Source organism: Rhinolophus sinicus, chromosome 6 (assembly GCF_057876585.1).
Source record: "Rhinolophus sinicus isolate RSI-liver-muscle chromosome 6, RSI-T2T, whole genome shotgun sequence".
Taxonomy (NCBI): Eukaryota; Metazoa; Chordata; class Mammalia; order Chiroptera; family Rhinolophidae; genus Rhinolophus; species Rhinolophus sinicus.
The window spans coordinates 27,682,146-27,700,012 of record NC_142506.1 but is presented as its reverse complement, the minus strand read 5'-3'; the positions used below and the strand labels follow the sequence as shown (position 1 = coordinate 27,700,012).

Sequence of the window (17,867 nt, the reverse complement as noted above, 5' to 3'; positions counted from 1 at the left end):
AAAATATTCTATTGGTTTACTTGGAAATTATACCAAGGAATTAAATTTCTTTGATTCAATCAAGTAAAAGTGCAAAGAGTTTAACTTCTTTTAAATGACAAGATGAGATTCCCCTCTTTTTAACAAATTTAATTTGCCTTTTAAGCAGAATTCTATGTTTTGTGCAAGACTTTAACCAAAGATATCAATTGCAGTCTGTGTTTATGTCACTGAGGATGTACACCTAGTCTAGTTATAGTTGTCATCATATATTTCATTTGTATTTATGATCTTTTAATTATTAAATTTGGCTTTCTAGAAGAGAAAGTTGTTGAATTAGATAGTGTTTGTGGTCTGTATTTCCTACATCATTTTTCATGTTGTAGCAAGACTGCTTACAGTATATCAAAGATAAATACCTACAGATTTATTGTCATAGTATATTATGACTCAAGAGAAAATATTGAGTCGTGATATATGGAGTGGCATACATGTACTAGAACAATAAAAGTTTCTTTGCTAATTATAGAAGTCTGAAATGGACTTTGTGACTTTAAAGAATTGTTAACTATTTTATTTACTGAATAATCTCCAGCACATAGAATAATGCCTGGCACATTATAAGCCCTCAATAAATATTTGTTGAATGAATGCATGAAATATTTATTTAAAAACTGAAAAGCTACTTTAAATCGTGTATAAACGACCACTAAAATAATCTTGTCATTCTTTATGTATTTATGTAAAAATTCATATTCTATAACCTATTTGTAACAAATTTTCAACTGCATTGCATTTGGGCAGCAATACTTGCATTGCCTTATATAACTTGGAATGAGTTTTGTTCTTGTTTGTTGTAATTGAATGATTACCCACTTCTATTTTGTGGTCCTTCCTATTTACTATGTACCATGATTTTAAACAACTCAGTGCTGTTGTGACTAATGGTCTGTTACGCTGCCTGATGAAAAGATTTCAGCAGCATTTCTACAATTCTCAGTTGCATAAGAATGGGGTATATAATTTTAAAAGTAATTTCCATTAGTTAAGTTCTGTAGTACATATGGTACTTATCTCTCAAGTTTTGTCATTTGTTGGCATATGAAGTCAGAAACATAGTTTGTCACACTGTTTTAAAAGTTCGATTTTAACATATTTTATACCGATCGTCTATTAAGATGTGAGTAGCTCCATTCTTTGTAGTGATAAATTTAGCAGAAAACTGACATAAATTGTTACTGAAAATCAGGGTTGAGGAAGTTTTTAATGGGCTTGTCCTCAAACATATTATTTACTGTTTTTCGTCCAATAGAATCTATTAAAATCCCATTTTTCTTTAGTGACCCCGATTGTGACCCTTCCATTTTTATGCATAAAAGAGAGCCGAAACCTTCCTTATGCTTTCCAGTATGAAATAAAAGGATTATTTGGTTTTTGTTTTGTTTTGCTTAAAAGTATTAATGATTTTAACAGTGTGTTTATTAATTTTTGATATGAAGACTTCAGTAGATACATGATTGTGCAAGTTTCTTTACCTTTAAAGTCGGTATATATCTTTTAGAAGCTTTCAACTTCTAACTGAAGTTAAAGGTACTTAACCCAAAATAAACTATCAACTGATGGTCTGAATCAAATTATGTTTGGATTATCTCTAAGAAGTTGTAATTGAATGGCATTATTTTGGAGTTTATTTTCTAATCCTATTCAACAGCAAAAAAATGAGCAAGTCCTAATTTAATTCCTTTTGATTTTGGTTACATTTCTGTCTGTTAATTAAATTAGTTTAAAACGTTATATATGTTGGCCTTGATGGTACTACAGCATTAGTCATCTTCTTTGAGAACCAGAGAAAATAGCAATATAATGAAAGTATAGTGTACTAAACAACTGTAAGGTATTACTAATTTTTTAAAAATTTTCCCTAATTTTTGTGTACTGGTATTTTATAAAAATAAATGATAGTTTATAATATCATTTTTGTTTCTCTAGAAAAAAGTTCTATAATATTATTTTTATAAGAATATACTAAGTTTATAGACAAGTATTTTCTATTTTCCCTGCTTTATACAGTCATCACATATTATAAATGTCTTAGGGGCCACAATTTCTCTTTTACAAATCAAAGTCATTATAAAAGGAGACAATGTGATCATTTATTACCAGTATACTTACTTGTTTCCATAGCATGTTAAAAAATTGTTAAAAATACTGTTAGTATTTTTATAATTACTACTATGTCATGAAAAATTTTAAGTCTATTGTTTCGCTTAAGAGTACAAATATACATATCTGGTCTTATCTTTTTTTTACTTTTACTTGTGCAAATACAGAAGATAATGAAGAAACTGGGCATTTGGAAGAGCAGGGGGGAGAAAAGCAGGGTGAAGAGGTCAAGGCAGGTCTGTCTGTGTGTCTAAATAATTGAGTGTTTTAGAAGAATGGCTTTTCAATTTTGCGTAAGACTTTGAGCTTTAAATTAATAAATTTACAATAAAGAACAGATTGGTTTTCAGTACTAATTTTGAAATGAATTACCTAATTTTAAATGGAGAGATATTATATAAGCTATCTCAGTAACACAGCTGAATATTTAATTTACCAATCTGAACATTTTCCTAAATCTTTAAATCAAACTAATATTATAGACAATGCCTCAGACCATAGTTTACACTTATCTTTTACCCCATCTTACCTTCAGTTCATTTATTTATTAAAAATGTTTATTGAGTACCTGCTAAAACACTGTATTTTACCATGTGTTACACTAAGTAAAGGTACACTGAAGTCCCAGCCTCTTCTCTCAAGATTTTTTATTTTGTAGAGGCAAATTACAAGTAAATAAGAGCAGAATATAAATTCCAAAATTTTAATTCTTAAAGCTTTCAGAGGCTATCATCATTTTATCCATATTTTTTTCTAAAATAAGAACAATTAACTATAGGTTCCATTTCTTCATCGCAGCTCAATATTGCTTTAATATTTATTAACCATCATAATTTGTCCCCAAAGAGTCCTCTTTCTAAATGCTTATAGAGACAACTTCATTTTGGTGTTTTTAAGTCCCTATTATATTTACATAACATAATTTTTGCCACTTTCTTTATAAAAATGTTCCTGAAAGGATGTTAAAACTTAAAATTTTATATAATCAGTAAATATATTTATATACTTCTTTTATCTAATTTTCAGTATTTTTATTTGAAATTCAGAATTGAATCCTAATTTTATCTAAGCTGTCAGCTTTAAATTTTTTTTTAAAATTTCTTTGAACAGTACAAGATAACTTTAGATCTAATTTTATCATGTTTGACTCATCATCAATTTTTATTCATGAGTAGTGGAGTGTACTTATGTGCCTTATATTCTCTCTTTTACCATTGTGTGAAAACAGTCACATTATGTAACTTGTGCATGAGATATATTTTCATGGATGCATTCTTTCAGTGTTGTTTGTAGTTTAAGGCAAAAGATTTCTTAAGCTGAAGTTGCTAATTACGAGTAACTATTTTTAATGTCATACAGATGAGAAAAATCATGAAAGTACATCTGATAGTGAAAACAAAGGCAAGTTAAATGCATATTTATAGAAATATATAACTATACTGTTCTGGATTTCTAGGATACTAACTACGAGAATGTCACATACCTTCCATTTTCCTATCATGATATAGGAATATCATTTTTATGTTATTTATTTTTTTGTGTTGCTGTATGAATGAATTTTATTTTAATTTAGCTGTGCAGTTGTTTTCTACTGACCATTCCTATATATATCATACCAGTACTAGTCCATATGAATAGTGAAAGGCTTTCACACTGTTTATGATTAGCTTTCACAGTAAAGGCATTTTTTAGGATATTGTTAGTTTGGGGACTTCAACAGTAGTTAATATCACCCTTTAAAAAAAAATTGTCACTTTATTTTCTAATTTCTTTTTTTTAGTTACAGTTGGCATATCACCTTTTTTTAAACTTCATTAAGAAAAGAAGCCCATTTGTTTAACCAGTTTCTTGCTTATGCTTTTTATTCTCAAAATTAAGTTACGTGAATTACCTCAATTCTTAAATTAGCATAAAAACATAGCTGTAATCTTCCTAACTTTATAAATGACTTACTAGTCCTCATTTTATTTTTATTTTTATTTTTATTACTTTTCTTAGAAGCTAGGAAGGATAGTCTTTACCCTTCGGTTCGTTAATGTGAGGTGTCATATTTAGTGCATGGATTTGTTTCCCCAGTGTGTGATGTCATCTTTTGTGGTGTATGTGCTTGGTTTTTATTTGGGTTGTTAATGACATTAATAATTAATCACTATTGTCTGTTTTCAATGTTGTAAAGACAATGAGGGAGAAACACCAAGCCCACCTAATAATGGGAAAAAAGGCAAGTCTAATATAAAGTGAATAGTTCCTTTCTATATATTAGACACTCAGTATTGAAATTGTGATGTACATGAATGTGCTTTCTTAAATTAAATAAGCATAAATAGAAGTATTAGTCCCAATTTAAGTTATCCAATATTTAATGTGTCTGCTCTTTTAAAAATATACTTCTGAATATGAAATTTGTCTTTAAATTACTTATTTTATTATTGGATTCTGGTAAAATCTTAGTCTATTGAAATTTATAGCATTAAAATCAGAAGTTGTGTTTTGTTGGTCATGTTAGGGAATAAGATTCTGATGAAAATAGTAGTAGTCATCCATTTAGGAAAATACAACATAGATACTGTTCAATCCAGAAATTATTTAAAAATTGAACTATTTTAATAATATTTTAAAGCATAAAGCAGAATTTTAGAGTTGTAAAGTGAAATGAACTTAATGAGTTCAATAATGTTAAACGAACATTTATAACATTTCCAGATATTTCACAGATATTGTGTAGGTGAGTAACAGAGGATGATTGAAATTAATACTATATTTAGTTTTCTTAGAACTATTGGGGACTTAATGCTGTAACCCACCACAACTAAGTTCTTTCAAAATAGGACTGTATGTTTTGTAATAATTGATAATGAAATATAGCTACACTTATTGATTTAGAATGTCAGCATCTTAAAAGTACATAAAAAAAATCAATATTCTAAAATTTCTCTATTTCATAACAATTTGCTCTTGTTATTCAGCCACACTAAGAAATGAATAATTTTATGCTTCAGTAATATAGTTGAAATGTCCTTTAGTCTTGAATATATTCTTTCTTCCTGGTTTTCATCTTTTGTAAATAATGTCTACGATGTACATGTAAGATCTAATTAGCCCTAAAATAATTCTATAATTTTTCTTACTGTGGAGTGTTAATTATTCATTAACTCCACTCCATGTATAAAATTCTTAAAATGTGTTAGGATATTATTAATATAAAAAAGCAAAACAATATAACAAAATAAATAAAATTAAATCAAATATTATAAACTATGAGCATTCTCCATAAAACAATGAAAATTTAAATGAGCTCTCGATGTGTATTTATATATTTGTCATTGTTATCTGTTTCTTGACTCCCATGAATTTTGCTTAGCACCTATGAAAGAATATATTCATATGTACTTAAATATATGTCAGTGATCTGAAAGAGTAAATGTATCTTCTTAACTGTTCAGTCAATTATTAGGGTGCAACAAGTTTTAAGAACATTTAATGCCATTTTGCATTTATGTTCTATTAAATGTATCAAGATAGTATCTGCCTCAAATGAAGTCACTAAGTTAATGATTTTAACTAATGAAGTACTCTCAGCAGGTTTTATTGGTTTTCTGAACTCTAGTTGGCCCTGAATATTGTTAAATCTTTCACCTCCAGACTGGTCTGCTTTTTTATTATTTCCTTTGATCTTGCATGTAAAGATTCTACTGGCAATGTTTTTTGGGACTTTGGTCACTAGCGCTTATTATTAATTTATTTTTTATTATTTGCATACAAATCCTTTCCACTGTAAAACATCCCTATTATATAGACCAACCCTATGTAAGTATAGTTGGACCTAAATAGAAGGTAATGAATAAAAATTTGAAAGATGAGAACTCAGTCTATTTTACATAGGCAAACACACTCTTGTTTTTATTTAGTTTAATCTTTTGATGATCTACCTATAATTAAGATCTACCTATAATTAAGGTACCTAACATATCCTCTTGCTGTTTTCTTTGGGAGAGACAAATTTATTGTTTATTTTAGATTTCACAGTAAGGTTCATGAGTAAGTTTCCAGGGGTTAAAGGGATGTTCCTGCTTCTACTTATATATTCAGAGTTTTAAAAAAATAATAACAATAAAATAAATAAATAAATAAATAAATAAATAAATAAATAAATAACTGAATTTCAGCTGTAGCCATGTGTTAGCAATGTCAAAGTATTGGGTTGAATGGTGGTCTTACCACCATCCTCTTTTTATTTAAAATGTAAAGGGAGCGAGATAGGAGGGAAACCATCAAGTATAGTGATTTTGAATGGAAGGAAAGAACGTACTTAAAGCAGGAGAGAATTATCAGAAGTGTGACATGATCACTAGTTTTAATAAATAGGAAATCATCGTGTTAACCTGCTTGAAGCAGTTTCAGTGGCGTCAGAGCAGGCAAAAGGCCTATTAAGAGTGGATTTGAAAGAAGAAGAGAGAAATGGAGACAGTGAGGACAGACACCTTTGAAAGAGTTTGGCTGTAAAGGGAAGAAAAAAAATAAGAATCTAGAGTTGAGGGGAGAGGCCAGGAGAACAGCATACATGGCGGAAACTTTGTGTTCAGTCTTTGCCTTCTAAATTCAGATCTGCCAGTTTACTGTGTAGAGCCATCCAGCTCGGAGCCCTCTGCCTATAGTTTATGAAGATATCAATCAGTGTTCTGTGGCTTAGCTCCTGGATTTAGAATCAAGACTTTTAGATTTGGAAGGAGCCTCATAAATCTTTTAATAACACTGCTTTCCTTTACTGACAAAGGGCAGAGTTCTAGAGGACAATTAACTCCCTCTGTTCCATCTCTAGTATTGACTCCCAACCTCATGCGTTTATATACCAGGCCTCTTCAGATAAGTGGCATTCCCCATTTATTTTAGATATTAACTAATGGTTTAGTTTGATTCAACCATTATCTGCTATTTTCTAGGTTGAAAATGAGGATGGAATGATGAATAAGATATATTCCCTGCTTTGGGGGAGCTCACGAGAAAAAAACAATAATAATATATTGATAACAACAAATGAAACATAGCTGGTAAAATTATTCTATAGCATGTTATATACATGAAGTGTCTTATGATTATGATACATAGTCAGAGTCGGCTTTGTAAAGAACAGGTAAGTTTTGAGGAGGTCTGGGTAGGTTTTCAGCCCAAAATATTTCTCCCATTACTTGTTATAGTACTTTATATTCTGCTATTCTCTAGTTGCTTAATTATTTTAATAGTATAAAGCTTTAGGCTTACCAGAACAATGAAATTTAAATATTCCTGAGGGGACAGACTTGAGCTATTATTACAGATGTTTTTATGGGAAGCAAGTTAGAGCCTGTGAATAGAGAAAGTTAGATACGGGGAGAGTGATGCTGAAAAATGTGGTAGAGCACTGGGTACCTTGGAAGTAGGACAGTGGCAAACTAGGCCCAAGGACTAGCCCAAGTTTATTCTAAATAACATTACTTGTTGTATAGATATGTTCTAAGTTTACTTTTTAAAATAATTTGATACATTTAAATTGCTTAGAGCAGTACTTGTCACATAATAGTACTATATAAGTATGAGCTATCATTACTATTATTTCTTAGGAATGTCTTCCTATCTTTTTGAATTTTCAGAACACAATCTGAAAACTTTAGATTTAAAGTCAAATTAAGCCTGATTATGATCATCACCCAGAACCAAGTATTCAATACATATTTTTAGTAGTTTTTAGCAAGTTAGTACTCTTGATCAAATAACTTGTGTAAGAAACAATACCAAGGGGAAATAAATCGGATGTGATTGCAATTTAAGTTACTGCATTATGTGCTAATACAATTGTACATATTTCAGTGTGTGTGTAAAAATCAATATGAAAATACTTAGAATACTTTTCTCTAAGTCAGAGAACTGGTTAAGTCGTTAGGACTTTCAAAGTGTCTAGAGAATTCCACTGGGTGTCAATACTTGGGTCATAAGTTCAGTTTTACTCCTGATTATGACTTCTGGCAAGGCTTTTAATTTCTTTGGAACTCAGTTTCCTTTGCTCTAAGAAAGTATCCCATACGAATTTTAACACAACCTCATGTTTTGGGGAATGTGGCTGATAATGTCTGAAGTCTCAAATAGTTTTGTTTCCGATTTATTGTTTATGTTGTTATTATCCTTTATTAATTTTGTTTGCTGTTAGTGAGTCACTCACTGTTGGGATTATAGACTGAACCCTACCGTACTACTACTTTAACAGTCACATTTCTAAAGATACATAACGAGACTGAAGGAAAAATATTTTGTTCCTTTGAGCCTCAATGTATAGTTGCCAACATTAATTCAAATATAGATAACTTTATAAATAAGAAAGAAAGGAAGGGAGGGAGGGAGGAAGAAGAAGAAAACAGATTATAAAGGAACCAACAGAAATAAAGTAATTTTGATTACTCTTCGTAATGGATGCTTGCTTCTATAGGCATTCTAGGAGTTGGATACTGTTTAGGATGACAGGATGTGTACACGCTTTGTTTTGCTGCCTCTCTATTCTCATGAATGCTTCTAGCATGAGGAAAGTGCCAGTTCCTGTGCCTACTTTACAAATTTGATTAATATCTGAATTGGAATGGATATTATAGTGGCATTAATTGATACTTCTTAAATACAACATTCCCTGCCAACTTAGATGAATGACTGTTTGACCAAAATTAGTCTAAAAGCAAATCAGGGATTCTTTAAAATAACAAGGGATTTATCATATGTTTTTTCCATTTTTGGCAGTGATTTCATCTTACTAGTTATGTTTTGCTTAGCTTAATATTATTAAATGTTAGTATTTTACTACTTATGGCCAAAGGGGTGGATAAGGCGTCAGAGAGTAAAATGTACATAGATAGTAATTATCTACTTGTCTTCTAGTGTAGCTTTAGAAACGTGAATAAAAAGAAAGGCAAGTTTATACTTAAGTGTTTATGAATGCTACTGTGAGATTAAGATTAAATGGTGACCAGTAAATTTTTTTGATATGTGTCCTACAGGGCCCTACGTGATCTGTATTCCCAACACTCTTCCTTTCCATTGCCTCTTTAACCTCATTTTCTACCACTTTCCTCTTTGTTCACTCTGCTTTAGCCATAGAGACCTCCATGCGTTTCCAGAACATGTCAGAATGCTCCCACCTCAGGCCATATGCAAATACTGTTCTTCTGCTTGTAATGCTCTCTCCCCAAATAAACATATGGCTAACTCCCATACTTCCTTAACTTCTTTACTCAAATTTTCCTTCTTAGTGAGCGTTTCCATGACTGCCGTTTTGAAACTTTCATCACACTGGGCATTTTATTTCTTTCTTACTTCATGTTTGTCTTCTTAGCACTGAATCAATATCTAAGTCACAAAATATTTTTCTCATTTATCTTGTTTATAGTCTATTTTTCACACTAGACTATAAACTTAATGAGAGCATGGGTTGTTGTCTGTTTTGTTTGTTATTACATCCCCAGTTCCTAGATATCCCTAGATTACGATAGGCAATAAATATATATTTGTTGAATGAATCAATATGATACCACACTACAGATAATTCTAATAATGTTAGATAAGCCAGGTAACTCATATTCAATGATACCAAACTGTTACTAATTCTTATTGAAATCATATCTCATAGCACATAAATCTTTCTGTCCTTTAATAAAAGTACTAAATATGTAGTAAAATAAATAGCCATTTTATCTTATCATATTATTAATATCTAATTATGGATTTTCTCTTGATATGTATAACAATTCTATATTTTGATTTCACTTAGATATTTCATTTCACCGCTAAAAAACAATGCTTAACAAAATGTTTATTTCTAAAACAAATTAATATTATTTGATAGCGACTAAGGAAAAACTTAGTTGTCAAACCATTTGAATTATCATTTCGGTCATACATACTGTGGCCCCATTCATTTTATTGATAATAAATTTTGGAATTTACCGGCAGTGAGTTTTAGTGCTTTGGATTTTTGAGATCTATTTTTAAAAATTCAAATATCACATTCCTATATTTAAAACATTAATTATTTATTACTGAAAATTTATGGGAGAATTTAGGGGAAAATAATCTTATTGAGAGAGAGAGAGAGAGAGAGAGGCACCCCTGAAATATAGTACTTTCAAGTTCTCATTATGAACATGATCTAATGTTTCTGAGAAGCTCTGATTATTATTGTCTTTTTTTTTATTTATACTAGAAGTTACATGGGAAGACCAACAGAAAAAGGTGAATGGTACAATAATTGATGACATACCATTGCCGAAAAAGAAACACCAATCTGAGCCAGGTTTGTCAGGGTTTGGAAAACCACTGAAAGCATGAGACGATAAGCATTGCATTTCATGCTTTTTAAATACGTGTGTGCTTGTTGTACCTCATTTTTCTCATTTTGGTGTGAACTTTATAGTGTGCAAAGCCTATTTAAATTAGAGTGGTGAACACTTTATTTCAAGATTTATTTAGAAAACTAATTCTACATATTTTGGAAATAAGAACAATTATTTTATTATTAAGATTACTTCTTTAGGAAAACAATTGAGTAATATAAGCACAAATGATCATTTGTATGTTTGGTTGTTTTAACTCAAATTAGTTTTTTAATGAAGAGGTACTTGCTTTCCTAAAACGTACTATAGAAACATCAATATATTATTTAAAGTTTGTGTTTGTAGGTCATTCCTTGTTTTTCATTGCAAATGCTATTGAGGTATTATACCATATACTGGTAATTATTTATTTACAATTTCTGAAGCTAAAAATATTGCCAACAAAAACAAGGAATGAAAGCATAGTATGTGATTTCAATAAAGAGTCTCTTCAGACTATTAATTTCACCAATGAGTTGAAATGAAATGGTTTTATTTTCCACTCTCTTTCTTCTCTTTTTTGGAGAGAAATGATTAAGTAGAAGACAAAAACTTGAACCAGGAGTAAAAGGAAGAGAAACAAAGTACAAAGATAATCAATTAACTGAATAATCAGTACTACTTTTAATCAGTAATTGAATGAGAGTACATTGAAAATTGTATTCAAAATTTTAAAATACAAATAGAGTTTTTGATAATATCTTTTAAATGGATGTGTGTCTATAGTTAGAGTGTTAATGTATTTTTATGTGCTGACTCATTTCCTGTTAGATCTCTAAAACCAATATTTTAAAATACATCAATGTATAAATTAAACTATTAACAAGTATTCATTGCTATCCTGTTGTATGCCAGGCAGTGTGGTTGACCCTGAGTTATAGGTGTGAATAAGATAGATGCAGCGATTGCCCTCATAGAGCAAGCTTACATTCTGACAAATATGCACAACTTAAACATAATTATACTGATGACTGAGTTATTACAGTTGTGATGGTGCTATTAAGGAGAATAGGGTGCTTTGAGAAAAGTGTATTGCATTACGTAAGTCTGAAGAGCAAGGACAAATGCCATAGTGCAAATGGCATAGTCTGTGAATTCTCTTTTAGTAAAACAGTTATATACTAAAATGTAATCAAAATAAATTGTATTTCATATTGGGATTTTAAATATATTCATGAAGTTGTAAAAAAAGATCTTACGTGTTTTTTCAAATCTTTGATTAAGAATCACTTAGTTCATTTGGGAAGTAATGGTATATTATGATTATATGTTAGTATATTTAAGGGGATTTTAAAAAGTAAATAGTATGTATAAAATTAGTTTTATGTTATGATTTATATAACAAATACTATCACTGTGATAATCTGCCCTTCTATACTGTGTGATGTGGATTATCTTTGGTCATAAACTATTATTTATTTGTCTTTTTTGCCCTCATGTCTGATTATGTGAACATATTTGTGGCCATATATATATATGTAAATGAATTATATTGTATATTAAAATCATGAACCAATGCAATGCGGCTAAAAATATTTTAAAATCTCACAAACAAAATCTTAAAGATCTTTAAATTTGGTTAATTTGTGTATTCTTGTATGTAGCATATATTTTTTTATCGCCTAAACCCTCTAATTGAATATAAACTATGTGTTTAATAGAGGAAGATTAATGCAATTAGAGTGCCTTAATGTCATGGTTTAAAATGTTAATACATTTTTCTATTTTGGCAATTGTGCATTTTTCTATATACTAGGAAATTTCTGGATATTCAAACCCCAAATATCATGAGTAAGTATGCAATGTGCTAAGGCAGTGAATGCTATGTTAAATTTCAGTTTTCCATAAATATTTTTGTTTTTTCTAAAAAAAAGGTAGGATATGTAGAGAACATTTTTAATTATTGAAACTTTGAAGTGATAAAATGAGACGAAAATAGTAAGATATGAGGTGGGGGTAATAACATTTTAATAACATGTTTATGAGCTTGGGCTTTACAGAGACATGTTTAGAGTCATTATTTTATACCTAAGTACATCTATGATATTAATAATCTATTAACTGTCATCAGTTTTTAACACATAATTTTTATTCACTAGACCTAAGAGATTATCTTTCATTAATTGTCAAAGATTTTCATCAGAGGATTACTGTAGTAAACTTGTGGTATTAGACAACATTTGGGTGGACTTAAACCCAAACCTGAGATGAAAAGTTGGCTGTGTATCAATAGCGTACATTGTTATCTTTTAAATGAAAGTGTGTGCAAGAACAATACCTGGGAATTTTGCCATTTTTAGTATGTATACTAACAATAAAAACTATCGCTTGAAATTTTTATTTTAAATATAAGATTGTAGAACTGAAGGGCTAAGTGCCATTATATGGACTAGAAAATGAGTTAAATGCTTGTATGAGCTTTATAGGTTTTGGACTAGGTGTTTTTTTTAAAGAAAATTCTTGACATCTCTGAATTAGGCTGTCCTAAGAGGATTATCAGTAAAAGGGGTGATTTGTTTTCAGTATCTCTAACTTAATTCACAGAAGTATAGATGAAGATCACCAGGGAAAATAATATTTCTCATATTAATATCTTTGGTGTGAATGTAAAATATACACTTCTTTAAAATCAAGTGATTTTACATCACAAGTTTTATAGATAATGTTTGGAGTAAATCACTAAATGTCTTCCTCATGTGAACTGTAGATTAGATTTTGTTTAGGCTATAAAGTTAAGAAAACATTCTTAATGCAAATCAAGGATATATAGGCAGGGAAAGTCTGTTGTTCATTTTTTTCCAATGAGCAATCTGATTCTAACCTAGAATACTACGGTATATAATAATGCAGTTATTAAATTTCAATTATGTTAAACATTGCAAACAAACTTTAATCTATTGAACTTTATTATAATTATGAATTTGTGAGTTTTCTGTTCTTATAGTAATAGAAATATATCAGAAAAGAGCATATTTGTACATAAATTATTTTATCTCATATTTTCCTTAAACTCGTCCCAAAAAACGTCTGGTGAGAAAGCTAACTTCAGTTAGACTGAATGAATGTTTAGAATTGATACATTTTCTCAGTTCCTCTAAAATGAGAAACTCTTAGAATTAAATACTTCAGAATCTACTTTCAGATTAATTTAAATGATTTCCAATGTGTTTAATAATTAATTGATTATATTTATGAAAGGATTATCTGCCTTGATTTGTTATTTTCTAAGTGTAAGTTGTATTATATCTAGGAAAATCTTGAATTGACTTAACTATCCTTATTGTATTTACCCTAAAACCATGACAATGTTACTTACCTTGCTGTATCTTATCTGGAAAATACGTTTTTCTGGAAAATTGAGGGCAATGAAACATTTTCCTGGGTTACTGTATGATTGTCAGGTATTTAGAAATTGAAAATATTCGAAGTAACAAGTTATGTTTTACCACTTACTATAACACCTTGTGTGCATAAGTGCCTAGTTTTACCATTATATTATTTAGTTAATATATTGACCTTTAATTTTTTTCCAACATGGACATTTCCATGTTGTATTCTTTATGGATCTGTAATTGTGATGAAGGTAGGGATAATGTTCCTTAGTTGTACCTTTGAAATTATGCTTTGTCAAACTTATCTTAAAGAAAAAGTAAATATTCGAAGATGATTTTGTTAGTGAATTTTATACTTTAAATTTTTTTCTTGAGTTTTTTGATGTGATGGACTTTTGTTTTCTTTTATTCTTGAATACTTTGATATATCTTAAAATTAGAAACAATTATTTCAGTCTAAATCAATATTTTAAATTAGTCTTCTAATTAGATGCTAATCAAATTCATCTAGTCTGGAAAAAAGAATTAGGGTTGTTCTTGTTCAATATTAGCCAGTTGGTAATTTCTAACTATTTCTGATTTGTTGTAGAATGAATTTTTATTTTTGACAGAAAAAAAGGTGATGTAAAACAAGTAAATATTTTATACAACACAAATCAACTGATGAAATTTTGTAGTTTAATACTACTGTCACCCTAGGACGTAAATACAGCATTCTTTGTTAACAAGCATGCTTTCCTGTAAATAAGGGGAAATTCATGATTTATGCGTTTAATTGCTCACTTAAAATTAGTTCAGTTACCTCTGAACATACATTTAAGTTTATGAGGTCGAGACTGTACTTAAGTGACTGTCTTTTTTATGATAGCCTGCTATAATTTGAAAATGCATTATTTTAAATTGACTCAATACGTACTGTAAGTATACTTTTCTTCTGCATTTAAAATTGCATTTCGTATCAGACTTCAAGGATAGAATCAGCAAAACACAGCTGTGAATAAGAAAGAACACGTTTGAAAAATTAACATTTCTTGGTGAGCATTAAAAATAGTGAAATTTTTTTAGAGATTTCTCCCTTTACCTATGTTAATAGGTAGAATTTATTCTAAGAGTTCAGTAATTTTACAGTGTTGACAAAAGTATGGAGAGTAATAATTAGTTTTAAAAATAAATTCAAATCACTTGAATTGAGATATTTTTCAACAGATTTTTGTCAGTGGAGAAGTTTTAGTTTGAAATCAGCAAACTTGGAAAGCATTTTATTTTTATATTCTAGGTCTAGCCAAATCTTTATATCATTGAGACTTTTACTAAGTAGATGCTTATTTAGGCTTCATTTTGAAAGGTATCTCTCCTGTTCCCAAAGTAAACATTCTAAGACTCCTATGACCTTTAAAAAGCGTTCATAATATGATCAGCTTTTAATTATGTAGAAGTTTAAGTATACACTTAAAGTTTTGAGACCTCTCTTTCATTGTCAGGAACCTTTTAAACAAAATGCTTACGTCTATAGAACATATGTTTACTCAAGTACAATTAAATCTGATAATAGGACCAATATTGTATCTGTCATAATGTTGATAAATGAGAACATTAGGTAATCAACAAAGTTTCAAATCGATATTATACACCTTTGTTAAAAACTGCATTCATGGGTAAACAGGCCCCAGGTGTATGCCTTTTTTAATTGATGTGATTACAGATTATTGTTTTGTTTGAGCTTTAGATGTGTTTGGTTTAAATATAATAGTTAATACTATTTATATTGGCAAGGGAAAACTTTTTGATTTGTACAAAATATTACATAAAATCTGACATAATATTCATTCTCATGAACTTACTTTTTCTACCAAATACGTTAATGTAAGTGATTATTTTATGTAACTATTTATCTTCAGTAGATTTTTTATTTTAAAAACCAATACAGACAACTATATATGTATAGTACTATTTTGCTTGATTAAAAGCCCATTCTTTTTATAGTTTGTACCTTGTTCGTACCTTAAATTTAAAAATATTTGTTGAAAAATAATTTCTATTCATTATGTTTTATAAATGTCATCTATTACAGTGCAATATATGAAAATATTTTATTTCTTTTTTGTTCAAATGAGGGAATGAACTAAAAAAATACTGTACATTCTCTTTATAATTTTAAGATTCAGCCATAATTGTGACAGTATGGACACCTAAGAGACGGTATACTTTTACTATCCTTAATCACTCTTACTGGTTATTGGTTAAATGAACCATTGGAAAGAGTTCTCGTTAGAACTGCCATTAACAGCACTGCAAAGTAGAATATTTGTGGCAAAGTAATGATTAAAGGAAAAGTAGGGAGATAGGAAGAGTGGAAGGGGTACTCTTAGCTTCTTAAAGGTGCACTGAAGTCTGCAATCCATTATAATATCTGTGAAATAAGAATTTATAGTTTATTACCATTTAAATAAGACATGGCTGTTTAAATGATATTTGTTTCTCTTTCAAAATGAGGCATGAGGCTGTTTTAAAACAAATCATATATAATAAAAAACAGTAACAAGGAAGACAAGAAAGCCAAAAAAAAAATTTTTAAATATGTATGGTAAAACTGTAAGTTACACATTGAGATTTTATTATTTAAATGAAAATTCTGTCTTATAATTAAAGTTAAATGATTTTTATATAATACTAGTTATGATCTATTTTTTAATGGCTCACATTCAAAGAAATGATGGAAAAATGATTTAATGGCACTTAGTAGTGAGATCATTGCCAAAATCTTTCATTTTTATCCTTATGTAATATAAATTTTGTATAATTTTCTTTAAAAATATTAAATTATTGGTGCTAAGACAAGTGTTACCATATTTCTAACAAAAGTAAAAGCATTACTGAACTATAATACTTGCATCATTTTGCCACATACTCTTTAAAAAAAATTCTAGTTAAGTACTATATAATAGATATATCCAGTTAGGTGTCACCAAAAGAAGATTCTTTGGTTTTTCCTTGTTTGACTTTTTATTTCACATGTTTTTATTGGGTCATTTAGCATCTAGTAAAACGAAAATTGACCTGGTAATCAATCAGGAGACCTATGTTCTATTTCTGGTTCTGCCACTGAACTTGTTGTGTGACCTTGGGTAAGTCACTTGAACTCTATGTGTCTCAGTTAGTCTCTATAATAAATTAATGAATGGGTTTAAGAAGAGTTTTGAATCTGTATAACATGAAAAACTTGCCGCAATGCCATTATAAAATAATCTAAGATACGGGAAAATACTAAGTAAAGAAAAAGCGTCATTTGTTTGTTTTTATGTTTTCTGCAAAAAAAATTAAGTGTTTTCTTAGAGATGGAATATACTTAAGTAGTTTTTTAATTCAATGTGTACTGATTTCTTTTTAACATGCAAGGAAACTATTTTAGCAGTATGATAAACATATATAAGGAAATTTTGCATAGAATGAATAATGCAAATATGATGCAATTCACCTTACCTACGATATTAATATACTCTGACTTTTCTGTCTTTTCTTTGAGAAATGGGTGGACTGGGAAGGGAAAAGAAAATATGGCAAATGTATGAATCCATTCAGGAGCACAGTACTTTTCTAGTGGTCAATTCTATTAGCAGTCTGGTTGGTGGTATAATTATGATGAGATTTAGTGTCTGATTTTGAATAGGTCAAAGATGTGCTTGTATAATAATCAAAATGACATTGTTAAGTTTCAAAATGGCTCATACATAACTTTTTCAATTCTCTAGAATTCATACTAGGATTTCTCTTTTTCCTAACAAAAAAGTTTGGTCATATTAGCACTTTTTTCCTAATGGCAAGATTTCATTTTCTCACTACTCAGGAAAAGAGATAAATTTGTTGTTACAGGAAAGAATGTTCTCAAGAGTTATAATTTCCATATGTCAATATTCCAAGTGTAGTTTGAGATAATAATATGTCTTTCTATAAATCATTCAAAAACTGTGATACAACCATTGCAGAAGTGAATGTGGTGTTTTCATTT

General features: G+C 29.3%; 1 protein-coding gene across 49 annotated transcripts in view; it reads left to right on the top strand.

Annotated features, from left to right (window-relative positions):
• The window catches only part of RIMS2 (regulating synaptic membrane exocytosis 2), a 594,048-nt gene that overhangs the window by 399,047 nt on the left and 177,134 nt on the right, over nucleotides 1-17,867 (top strand). The window lies entirely within an intron of this gene.